Here is a 12,592-nt window from a genome sequence, read left to right as displayed (position 1 = left end):
TATTTTCCTGAATGCAGTCTTGCTCCTTGGGGCCAGCAGAGAAGGAATGTGCACGACGTTTCAGGGCAGTCCCCTGTGAATATCAGGCAACTTAAATGCCCTTTCTAAAGCTGAGATATACAGGAGTGTGAAGACATTCTGGATAAGATGTAGTCTTTGCTTGGCAGTTGTAGTGAAAAAGAACTGCATGCATCACCTGAAAAAAATGATAATGGCAAAATGCAGGCTAAAGTAGATAGGTGAGTAATGGGGGAATTGATTAAATTGATAAGTAGAAGTACTAAGAATAAGACGAATGTTTAGATGATGAGTATTTAATTAGAAGAAGACACAGAGGATTTAGCCTTGAACTGATCAGTTCACAATGTAATTGCCATTCAAAGGAGAGTTGATAAAATCAAGCTGGAGCCCTGGCAGTTAAACTGCAATTTTAGCTCCTTGGGTTGATTTTATTTCAGTGGATTTTTACACTGACAGATCTCTTCAATTCATCTGTTGTGGTTCATGGACACAGAAATATGAGGCAAAGGTAGACCTTCAAGGGCCAGCTATGGTTATCTTGGAGATTGAATCTATTGAATCCTCAAGAGAGGATAGCACAGTGTGGAAGGTGAACCCAGTTACCTTCTTGGGCAGTGGGCTTCTGGAAGCTCTCCAAAGGCCCAGCAGGCTGTTTGTTACTGCTTGACTGGATAGCTGAGAAGGTGTTCTAACACAAGCAGGAAAAAGCAGGACATTGCTGAAGGGTGCAGTGCCCTGGTAGAGATTTTTTCTGGCTCATCCTGGAGAAGGGAAGTTTTTGTTTGCATATCCACTTCATGGGAGCCAATGCAGATGGCCCCAGGGTGCAGTAAATCTCCCAGGACCTGCCATGGTGTTTCTCACAGGTCAGCCCTGCCACTGCAAAGGCTCTCATCCATGAATCTGCAGCAGCTGCCTTATCTCAGCACCCTGGCACCAGGAGTCCATGGGAGCTCCCACACATCCCACATTCCTCGGGACTCAACCAGATACAGCTAATCAAAACACCCTCTGTGGGAGGGGAAAATACGAGTGTTGTCCTGTCCTGAGTAGCTTTAGCACAAAGAGGAAAACAACTGAAATGTCCTTGTAAGTAAAGAACAAGAAAAAATTTAGTTTACTCAACAGCACATTCTTTGAGTGCCTGCAGGTCTGAGCCACCACAAGGAAGGAAAAGTGTTGGCTGATCTGAGAAAAATAGTTCGATACTCCTGCAGTGGAAGAACAGGAGAAAGTGATGTGGTACTCTAGTTGTGACTTGAGAGATCCACAAAATGCCAATTCTGTATAAAAAGCACTGGAAATTGACACATTGCTGTACTTGGGAAAGGCAAGGTGTAGCAGAGCACATTCAGGCCAGCAAATGCTTTATAACAGGAAGTTGAAAGCAAAGCATCATTTGTTATCGGGTGCTTAACAGTCTGCATTGATGTGCTTCTTTGCACACCCTTGGCTCCCAGCCCCAAAGAGCTCTCCCAGATGCTGCTCAACCATCTGGTAAGGCAACTAGCCTGGATAAAAACAGGGAGAAAAAAGGCTTTTGGCAAACATTCCTCCCACTTCAAACCTCTTTGTCCCCAGGCCAGTCATGGTCTGAAAGCCAATGGGTCCTCTGTTCAAGAAAATCTCAGCTTCAAATCTCAGTCTCCAAAGCGCTCGTAAACCAAACCTGAATTTGGTGTGCATTTATTATTTCAGACAGACCTCTCTCTGAGACGGATGCCTTTTCCACAGAGGGAAGTGTTGTGCCATTTCCCCATCTCAGCTTGAGATGCTATGTCCCTCAGTGCTGCTGCACTCCACAGTCCTGCACTGCTGGGCTTGCATGGAGTTGCCCCTCCAGCTGTGGCTCCCGCAGGTGCCATCGCCCACCCCATGCCCAGCTCAAGCTGTGCCAGCACATCTCAGCTCTGAGCAGAGTGTGCAGTGCTGGCTCAGCCTGCACTCCCCTCCCCAGCTGTCCAGCTTGTTGGTGTCTCTGTCCTTGAGCAGCCCAGTGCCGCTCCGAGCTCTGTCCGCATCATCAGCTCTGCCAGCTATCTTGATCCGCAGCATCTTCTGTCATTTTAGTCCTGGGCCCCTCCAGAGGGGAGCCTACCAATTTAGCTGATTATTTTCTGCTCTTAAACAACTGTCCTCTGAGTAAAATATTATGATTATCAAACCATTTTCACTGGGGAGCAAAGCAGCTTTTAATACAAGGGGCTTCGTCAGGAAAGGTCAGTTCAATTAAACAGTGAAGTACTTAGCAGGATGTAAGCTCCCACAGGACTTATCAGCATCATTGAACAACCAATGTGGGGCCCTGCAATATGAAGCAGGCACCACCAGCTCTGGAAAGTAAATAGGTTTGAGTCCATCTGAATGGCCTCTTTTGGCTAATGAAGTTGCAGACAGCCAAAGTAATTCATCTTTACATGGGAGCACAGAGCTATGAGTGTGACAATTATGGCTTATCTGTACATGTTATTAGTTTTTTAACCATTCTTCCCCTACCCCCATCAAGCATCTCCTTGCCTCTTCTGAAATGTCTTTCTGCCTTGAGAAAATCTTTAATCCCTTCCTCTGTCCCTTGGTGCTGGGAGCTAGTATCACCAGGATGCCTTGTGTTTCTTCACAGTAATGTTTGTAGGGTCATTTAGTCTACATTTACTAGTAGACTTCAGAGCTAGGTGTACCAGAGCCAGGTAAGCCACACAGTTGGCTTTGGAATTCCTTTCCTGTTTTCTTTGTTTATTTTTACTCTTTAATAAATAAAATAGAGTATTAGATTGACATTCATTTACCTGAACTAACCACCTATTGTTTCTATTAAGATAATTCAGGGAAATTCAGTTCTAATCCAGGCTCTGTTAGGAATTTTAACTGGCTTTTTTCAGATCCTTGGCTAATTCCAGAGCAGATTTAGACCATAATTCTAAATTCCGGGCAGCTCAAACCAGAAACGTACCTGTCCCAGATTTGAAACATAGAATAATTTGGGACAGAAGGCACATTTAAAGTTCATCTAGTCCAGCTACCCTGAAATGAGCAGGGTAAATCTTTAACTAGATCAGGTTTCTCAGAGCCCTGTTCAACTTGACCTTGAATGTTTCCAGAGATATGGAATTCACCACCTCTCTGGACAACCTTGGCCAGAGTTTCATTATCGTCATTGTACAAACTTTCTTCCTTAAATCTAATCTTGAGATTTGAGCCCAGTTCTTGCTCTCACCTGCCTCATGTGTAGTTCAGTTTGTTCTGGACTGTGACAGAGATACAAGTCCTTGCAGGATTCATCAGTGGTCAGTCGTCAGTTTGCATTTGGTCAGTCGTCAGTTTGCATTCTGGTTGTATCAGGAAGCTCAAGGTGCTGAGAGAATTGGATGGGATCCTGTTGAATTCAGAACCAAACTCCCAAGTTTAAGCAAGGATCTCTTGGAAGTGAAATGTTATTTTTTACCAAGAAGGGAAAAGGAGGGAGGACTTCTCCTAACTTCGTGTTTTCAAGCATGCACAGGATGTGAAAGTCCTGGTGTCTATTCAGTGGGCATAGAGAATTCCTTTTGTAGGTCTGGAGCAAAATCATAGCATGGAAGGAAGATGTGAAAATAATCATTCATTGTGTATCTGTATCGTCTTTCATGTAAGAACTTGGAGAAGCATTATTCCTATTTCCTAAAGTTTTGTGCAGTCACCCAAGTTATGTGCATGCGTGTAAAGGACAATGACTATGGGTTGGTTAGCAGTGCAGGCAGCCAGCAAGGGGACACGGGGCAGACCAAGGTGCTCTGCTTCTAAGAGGGGATCAAGCCCACCTGAACCAGTGCCGCTCAGAGACATTCAGCCTGTGCTGTGGGGAATTGAAAGCACTGCTACATGACATCACAGTACATGACATCAGCTCCAGAGGTCCTGGGGGCTTTTGACAGCCTGCACCTTCCTGTGGAGGTTAGGGACTGCACAAGGACTTGGCCTTTATTCTCTTCTCCTTCTTTGGCTCTGATTCTGTGGGACTGGAGGAAAAAATTGTTCCTTTCACTGCACTCTGGTTCTCTTCCTTGTATTTGGGTTATGATGACTGCAGAAAACACACAGAGTCTCACTGTTGTGTGTTTATTACAATTAGAAGCAAAAGTGCAAGCTCCTGCCTTTGTGGATTTCACAAAACAACATACAAAGCAATCTAAAATCAAGAGCCCCACAAATACAGCCAGAAGAGTAGTTAGATGTCTGGAGGAAAAATAGAAAGGGATGGTGGAGGCTTACGCTGCTGTGCCTGGTGCTGTGGAAAGCAGGAAACAAAAAACTTGAAGCAGAAGTTTATATAGGAGCAGATACTCTGTGTTGTTATTTTCCTGGTTTGCTTTGTTGGGAGTTTTTTTTTAAATGTACATATGCGCCACACATCAGAAAGTACTTTTTTTGTCTTCTGCCTTCCATTTTAATTTGTAGTTTAGCAGTCATGTTAACATCTACCATTCAGCCTTTGTCTTGCTGTTCCCTTTCTGTCTCTGAAGGCATCAGGGATCAAACTACTGTCTACGCTAATGTCCTTCTGTCACACACGAGCAGAAAAAGGGCCAGGAAAAAGTCACAAGTGACCCCTCTCCTTGCAGACACAGTGACAGAAGGCAACAGATCTCTTCAAATGAAAGATCATGGGAAATGGGGTAACAAGAACAGTCAGCATATTCCCACAGGACAATAGTCTGCCTGTAATTCAGGGTGCTGATCCTGCCAAGCTGTCTAAAACTACATGCATGAGTATTAACAGTGCCTCAGTGCCAGACATTTCATACCTCCAAAAAATACTTTTAGATGGATTACATGGGAAAGTCTCTAGCTTGTTCAAAAATTGAATTCAGCACTCAGACTCTGGGACTCTTGTGTCAGTAGTGTGCACTGTGCTTCTTGAAAGCAACAGCTGCGTGTCAGATCCAGAGCAAGAGAATTTCCTCTTCATGTGAAGGTCAGGAAGCTGCTGCTACTGTTTCTTTTCCCCCCAAATAGGGAGTGAAAGTGCTTGCAAGTGTGTCCTTTCATCTAATCAAGAAGCCAGAACCCCAGGAGTCCACTTCTCATGGACTTTGAGGTTATGGTCTCTTCCTGCTAAACCCATGCACTGCAGGAACACCATGGTCTTTAATTTTTTTAAGGGCTTGTTACCTTCCTGAGTGTTCACACTCCTAATTAAAAATTTAAGAAAAAATCCCTGGGAAGATCTATCAGCAATGCATTTCATATCCCTGCTCAGCCCACAGCAGGTATGAACATGGGCTGTCAATATGGGGTTTGCTTGCAAACAGTTAAAGGATTTCAACATACATTTGGACTCTGAGATCTTGAGTTCAACCACTTAATGGCAGCCCAAGATGTCATAGCAGCAGATATCGTACAGCCAAAATGTTGATGAGGCATGGAAAACTGTTTATCTGTCCAGTACTTGTTCTCTAGGTAGGCATCCAAGCAGGGTTGGTGTTCCCTATCTCACCATAGCCACCTTTACTCAGAAGCTGTGTTCTGCTTGTTTCTGTGGGGCTGTACCCAGCTCTATCACCATCTCCTATGGAACAGAATGTCCCACTGAAATATAATTTCCTTCTGCTGTGTGAGGGGTTCTGCATGTTCTTCTCCTTGGTAGAATTCAGCTTTTTGGCAGGATTTTGCATGGAGCAAACAAGGAGGAAGTTGCTGACAGCCTGCAGGTGTCAAGGTGTTGACCAAAAGGTTCACTAGTTACACCTCATAGCTGTACCACAGCATCTACAGGAGGGAAAAACCTCATCTTTATTGCTGCAACTCCTACCTATTGTATTGTTTGGAAAAGAAATGCCAGTCTCCTGAATGCTACATAAGGTTGTCCCCTCCTCCCAGGCAAAACCTTTTCACGTGGGCTTTTTGCCAGTAGCCAGGATTTGGCCCATATTGAGAGAATCAGCCTCTTAGCCATGATCATTGTTCTCAAAACCTAAAGCTGCTCATACGGCGTTAGACTCCCAGCAGCCCACTCTTGTCTCCCAGGATAGCCCTTGCTATATTTAGGACTAAATCCTCCTGCAGTACCAGGCTGACCCCTTAACTGCACAGCAATCAACAGCCCTTTGCCTCTAGCCCTCTGCACTGTGTCTGCCATTGACCCTCAACAGCTCTGCCCTCACATTTCTGTTTGAAGATATGAAGCAAACCAGTTGTCTCATCAATTTATAGAGGAACCATTGCTAAATTTATGTGTTTCTTTTATCAATGTGCTTTTCCATGAAAGATTTACATTGTGTTTCCAACTGTGTATCTACAGGGCTAAACAAAGGATTTCTGTGTATTACTCAAAATGAGCTCTCATTGCTTACAGTTATCCCTCTTGGTAAGGCTCTTTCTTACATTCCTGTGCCTTCAGCCCCATGTAATTTCATTTGTGGGCTGAAAAAAAATTATGCTTTTCAGCTTCGCAGGGAGGTTGGTCTATATTACTGGATATTTATTCATCTTTTTTTCCCTTAGTAGTAAAAGCAACTTGGTTGAGTGTGAAGAAAATGCACCAGCTAAAACTTGGTTTAAATTATGTGCCTTGAATACTTGAGACTGGCAAAAAAGATTTCCAGAGCAATTCACTCTTGACCAAGACCCTTATGTGCCATTTAGCAACCTGAAGCATTTCTTTTCCAACTGTAAATCCAGGCCAGCCACGAGGTCCTGCAGCAGCCAGAGCAGCCAGTCCCGCCTGCCCTGCTAGATGGCAGCACTGCCGGCTACCGGAGAGGCTCCGGGACGGGGCTCACCCTGGTTCATGCAGGCAGGCAGCTCATACAGGCACTACAGCGTTTTTGAGAAGAGTGAAATCCTAAATGCAGAGACCAGAATAAGCAGATCCAGAAGTGCTCTTAGTGGAGGTTTGGAAACATTAAAGGGAATTAGAATAAAAAATACATGTTTCCCTGCTTTCTAACCCTACTGGTGTTTTCCCATCAAGTTCAATCAGGGCAAATGTGACGGTCTCTTCTGCAGCTTCTTCACTGTTTGGCTCATCTCAACTGTGCCTGCTACCAGCTACTTCAGCTTCCAGAGCTGATGCAGCAATTTTTACTGCTTTTTCCAAAGTGCATTTTAGCACTACCATTTAGGTTGAATGCAATTGATCATAATTGCTCCTAAAAAGCATTGCATTCAGTTTTGGCACAAGCAACTGCTAAAGAGGAGTAAGTGTCCTTTCCTTTCTTTGGCTTTTTGGGAGATCCTGGTGGTGGTGTGGTAAGGGGTTCTGCTGGTCAAACAGGTTTCTTGAGGATGAGCTGGGAAGAGTACAGCAAAATTAAGAGGACACATCTCTAACAACCCATGGATAGCAGGTTTTGATGACTGCAGTATGTGTGTATGCTGGCACAGGGGTTAACCTCAGCTCCTTTGCCACAAATGTCTGTGCAGAGCAGGGGTGCTGACAGACAGGCACTAGGCTGCTGCCAAGTCTAATTGGAAGGTGCAGCAGTCACACGCCATGTGCTTGCAGAAGTGTCTGCTTTCTCCTTCCCACGTCCTCTTTGTACTATAGAGATAGCTTTTCCAAAAACAAACTCCAGGCAGGTTCTCAGCTGGCATCTCTTCCCATCCTTCCAGCAAAGGCCACAAGGCCTTCACTCAGGCAGCACTCTCTCGTGTGTGAATCTGCAGTAAATTCCTCCCCAGTGCCAAGCATACAGGTGGCACAAATATTAGCATTCATTGCAGTATGCTGTTATTTATTTAGTTGTTTAATCTACTGCTTTACATTGCTCGTGGCCTTTTCTTTTAATGGATTTGTCTGACATGCTGCAAATCTCCTTTGGAGTTGGCCAGAGGTTCGGCTGCATGCTTGCAGTACAAAAAGGGTCTCCAAATCATCTCTCACTAGTTAATACCAGGTGTTGGTGACAGGGTGAAGGAATGCTCCAAAAGAATCCAGATGTTAGTGCAATAACTACAGTAAGGAGGTTTCTGACCAGTTTATGAAAGGCAAAGTGGACCCTTGCAGCTCAAGTACATCTCAACAGCTATCTAGCCTTAGTGTAAACTCCCCAAAATAAGCTAAAAATCGTGGAATAGAATCATTAAGATGTGAAAATACCCCAAAGATCATGAAGTACAAGCTTTGACCAAACACTGCCATGTCAATTAAATCACAGCACTAAGTGCTACATCCATTCATTTCTTGAACACTTCTAGGGCTGGTGTCTACTGTCTCCCTTTCTTTCATTTCTTTTCATTCTGTCACTAGCTGCCTTGGAGAAGATGCTGACCCCCACCTGGCTACATTACCCTTTCAGAGAATTGTAGAATGATAAGGTTTCCTCTGAACCTCCTTTTCTCCAGGCTGAACAATCCCAGCTCCTTCAGCTGCTCTTTATCTGAGTAACTTCGTAGACGCATCACCATTTCCATTGCCCTCCTCTGGACATGCTCCAACACCTCAGTTTCTTTCTTGCAGTGAGGGGCTCAAAACTGGACACAGGACTCAAAGTGTGGCCTCACCAGTGCCAAGTACAGGGGGACAATCCCTGCCCTGGTCCTGCTGGCCATGCTGTTGCTGATACAGGCCAGTATGCCATTGGCCTTCTTGGCTACCTGAGCACACTCTGGCTCATGTTCAGCTACTGCAGACCAGCTCTCTCAGGTCCTTTTCTGCCAGGCAGCTTTCCAGTCACTCATCCCCCTACCTAAAGCACTGCATGGGGTTGCTGTGACCCAAGTGCAGGATCTGGCACTTGACCTTGCTGAACCTCTTACCACTGGCCTTGGCTCATTGATCCAGCGTGTCCAGATCCCTCTGCAGAGCCTTCCTGCCCTCCAGCAGACCAACACTTCCACCCAGCTTAGTGTCATATGTGAACTTGCTGATGGTGCACTTGATCCCCTCATCATAAATAATCACCCATCAACAATAAAGATGTTAAACAGGGCTGACCCCAATACTGAGCTCTGGGGCCACCACTGGTGACTGATGCCAGGATGTAACTCCATTCACCACCACTCTCTCAGCCCAGCCATTTTGATAGTTTTTAACCCATCAATGAGTGCATCTCTCCAAACCAGAGGCTGCAAGCTACCCCAGGAGAAGGCCATGGGAGACTGTATTGAAGGCTTTGCTGAAGTCCAGGTAGACTTAATCCACAGCCTTTCCCTCATCCACCAGGCAGGTCACCTGGCTATAAAAGGAGATCAGGTTGGTCAGGCAGGATGTGCTTTTCCTATACCCATGCTAGCTGGGCCTGATAATTTGGTTGTTCTGTACGTGCTGTGTAATGGAAGCCAAGATGATCTGTTCCATAAATGTGCTAAATGGGAAACCTGTGCTTGAAGTGAGCAAAGAATTGGCCATTTCCTTATTTCCCATCACCACCTAAAGTTTGCAGTTGTGTTTAGGCACAAACAGGGAAAAATTTATATCAGCAAGTTCAAATGTAAGGGCTTTCTGGAATCTAGCTGGTGTTCAGAGTTCATGAGAACATTGTGCTTGACCTTCACAACTCCAAAATAATCTCAAACCCGTCACAAAATATCAAGATGAGTAAAATACGAGTGGAACTAGGAATGGATATTTAACCACCGATTCTCTTCTTGATTCATATACACAAATCATAGGAAAGAACCAAGGTTTTCTGCTAAAAAGAAACATTCTTAACAGAGAAGGTAATTCCTGGGATCCACCACGTGCCTTATGCAAGTCAGATGTTTGTTTTTTTTATCATTCAGTTTTTTTCCCACATTTTTCTTGAGTGTTCCCAATGTTCTGCTTATCTGGCAGCCATGCCCTCCTCAGGGTCACTGTGCTTTGACTGAGAGGGGGAAGAGAGACCTGAGATCACATTGCAGCACATTGATTTGGAGCAGGTGCAGCTTTGAGATGGTTTCTGCTATCTCAGCCACCTCCTACATTCCCGTCTGGATTGCAAACTTTATTTTTTCCTCCCCCTTTCCCCTCTTGTCAGGAATAATTTACTAAGCCTGTCCTTCATCTCTTTCCAAAGGTAAAGCTTGTGGAAGGAAAATAGCCAAGAGATGCTGAACCTTATCAGGATTTACTTCCCTGCACTTAAGTTGTCAGCTGTCAGGGGTGGGATTTCCTGTTGGTTTCACTTAATTGTAAAAGAGAAGTTTTTGGTGATTTATCTCATTGGTTCCTTTTTTTTTTCTAGAAGGGACAACATTTCCTCCTTTTAAATGTACTGTTTGTTCTTCTTTATATCATATCATGGTTGTGGCAAGTAGAATGGTTATGTTGTGTGAAGTGTAACTCTCGTGACAGAAGACCATGTACAGACAGTATGCTCAGTGAAGCTGGACAACCCCCAGGACCACGGCATATTTTCCCCACCATGGAGGACACGTGATTCAGGTGCATAAAACACAAATAAGGGTCTGCTTTTTTCTCATGACAAGATGCAAGCAGATCCCATTGCTTCTGTTGCCTTGGTTCAAGAGCTGGGAAACAACAGTCATGGGGACATTTGATAGCAAACCCACTCTGCTTGCAGGAGTCTTGTAAGGGATTTGTTTGCTTCCTGGAGATTAAATCCACTGCACTTAGAAAAGCAGGTTCTCGTGTCACTTTCCATGGTAGGCTGACATTTCCCAATGTGCACCCATTGTCACAGGGGAGTATCAGTACAGCCAGCACTCATCAGCAGCATGCTGTGTGAGGGACTGAGTGACTGGTCAGCTCAAAAAGCCAGCTTGCCAGGGCTCCCTCACACATGTCAAGTCAGTCCCTGTCTCCACTTGCAGCAGCCACTGCAGTGGCCTGAGATGGCAGCTCAGTGCTCAGAAAGAGCTGGCAAGGCTGCAGGGGAGACCAGTGGGACATGTGATGCCTGTCAATTGCTGGCCAAATCTTTAAAGACTTTTTTTCCCTGCATTTTATCTGGTTTTATAAGCTACCTTGTGTAATGGTTTAATAGATCACTTCAGCAGTTTTGTTAGATGATTGTTTTAAATCCTTGGGTTTGCAATGTAACTCCCTAACGGATTGCTGGAGCAGGGAGCTGTGAGACTGAGCCATACTTTGGAAGTGGTACATGGCAATGGCTGGGAGAGCCTACACCACCTAGAAGAAATGGTCCTCCTGCTCTTGTGCAGATGGGGCACAGGAACTTCCCATGGCACTTGTAAAGAAGTGTTGCACTGATAATTCTGGACAGACTGCTCACAGTGCAAGAGACTAAAATGTCTGCAGCTGCATTGTTAAAAGTTACACAGGTAGTGCATTTACTTTTTCTATTTAGGGAACCAGCAGTAGTGAGCTCATTACCCTGAAAAAAAAAAAAAAAACTTAAAAAATTGAGAATTATCTCAGTATAAGGATGGAAAAGCTCAAACTTCTTACCAGCACTGTCATGCAATGTCAGGGAGATTGTGCATGTTTATAAAGTGCATTGCACTGGGAAATTTCAGTCTTTAATGTGGGTGTTCTTTCTTTCCACCATGTGATAAAAAGGTGGAAAAAACCCCAGCTGCTCAGTAAAATAAGACGTGAGAGACCAGTGGGTTGCAATGATCCAAAGTGAGCTAAAAATCCATGACAGAGAAGGACAAGACCATTTGCACATGTTGCACAGAGCAACTAAATCCAAGCCCACACCTCTGCCTGTTGCTCAGGCTTCCACAGAAGAATATGATCAGTTGTTAGATCTCCAGTAGCCTTCAAGGTATTTATGGAATGAGGAGCTGCTAAACATTAGCTGTAGGTTCTCCCTAGGAAGTTGCAGATTCTAGAATGCATAAGAGAAAATAGCTTCGTGGCAAAGAACAGAGTAGGCTAGAGATCAAAACAAATGTTCCAGCCACCAGGTTTTCCCATTCTGCAGCTGGATTTGGTGTGTAAATGGGCTGGACACACACCACAGCCACAATTTTAACAGTAATCTTCAGGGTGCAGTCTCAGTAGGGATTTTCATTGTAGCAATGCAAGTTGTCCTGTACTGTTGCAAATTGGAAGGCAGTCTTTGCTGATCTGAGCAACTGCTCAGATTTCCAGTAGGTGCTTCAGAAATGCAGTGCTGTAAAATAAATTACTAGTGTATCATTCATGCCTTCAGTCTAGGGATTGTTGAAAGCAGGCCCTTAGAATTCTTACAATTAAAAAGTAAAGTTTGCTTCTGAAGCTATCATGTCTCCTATGCCCAACCTTCTTTATTCATTAGCATTCAAAGCCTAGGAATTCCCTGTTTGATTATATCTTTGGTGATCAGCTGAAAGGTAGCACTGTTGTTGTTTAGTGATTCCAAGATGTGAAAAGCTGAGAAAATGCTTCATGCCAATTAGCTAACTACAGAGGCAGCAGAGCTGTGGCTGTGCAATAGTCCTGTTGCAGGGAAGGGCTTCAGTTAAGAAGGCAGTTTGTGGTTTATTTCATCTCAGGATCAAAGCAATTTTTGCTCCTTCTGACCACCAGTTACTGAGTTTATACTGTTTTAAGGTCAAATACATGAAGTTCTCTTGACATGAGCAAGAATGATAGTTGTTGCTGGCATACAGGTAGGTTGTATGGACAGCCTCATGTGTTGTGCTTTGCTTCGGTCTGTGTGGCAGTGAAAACTGGAAGTTATTTTCCAAAAATGTTATC

At 44.4% G+C, this 12,592-nt stretch overlaps 1 protein-coding gene across 3 annotated transcripts in view; it reads left to right on the top strand.

Moving 5' to 3' along the window:
• RGS6 (regulator of G protein signaling 6) overlaps window positions 1-12,592 on the top strand; it is a 258,312-nt gene that overhangs the window by 219,945 nt on the left and 25,775 nt on the right. The gene's annotated exons all lie outside the window — the stretch shown is intronic.

The sequence above is a fragment of the Melozone crissalis genome, unplaced genomic scaffold (genome assembly GCF_028551555.1).
Source record: "Melozone crissalis strain CALT ecotype California unplaced genomic scaffold, PUWL_Pcris_2 ptg000018l_1, whole genome shotgun sequence".
In the NCBI taxonomy this organism is placed as follows: Eukaryota; Metazoa; Chordata; class Aves; order Passeriformes; family Passerellidae; genus Melozone; species Melozone crissalis.
This window is presented reverse-complemented; position numbering and strand designations above follow the sequence as displayed.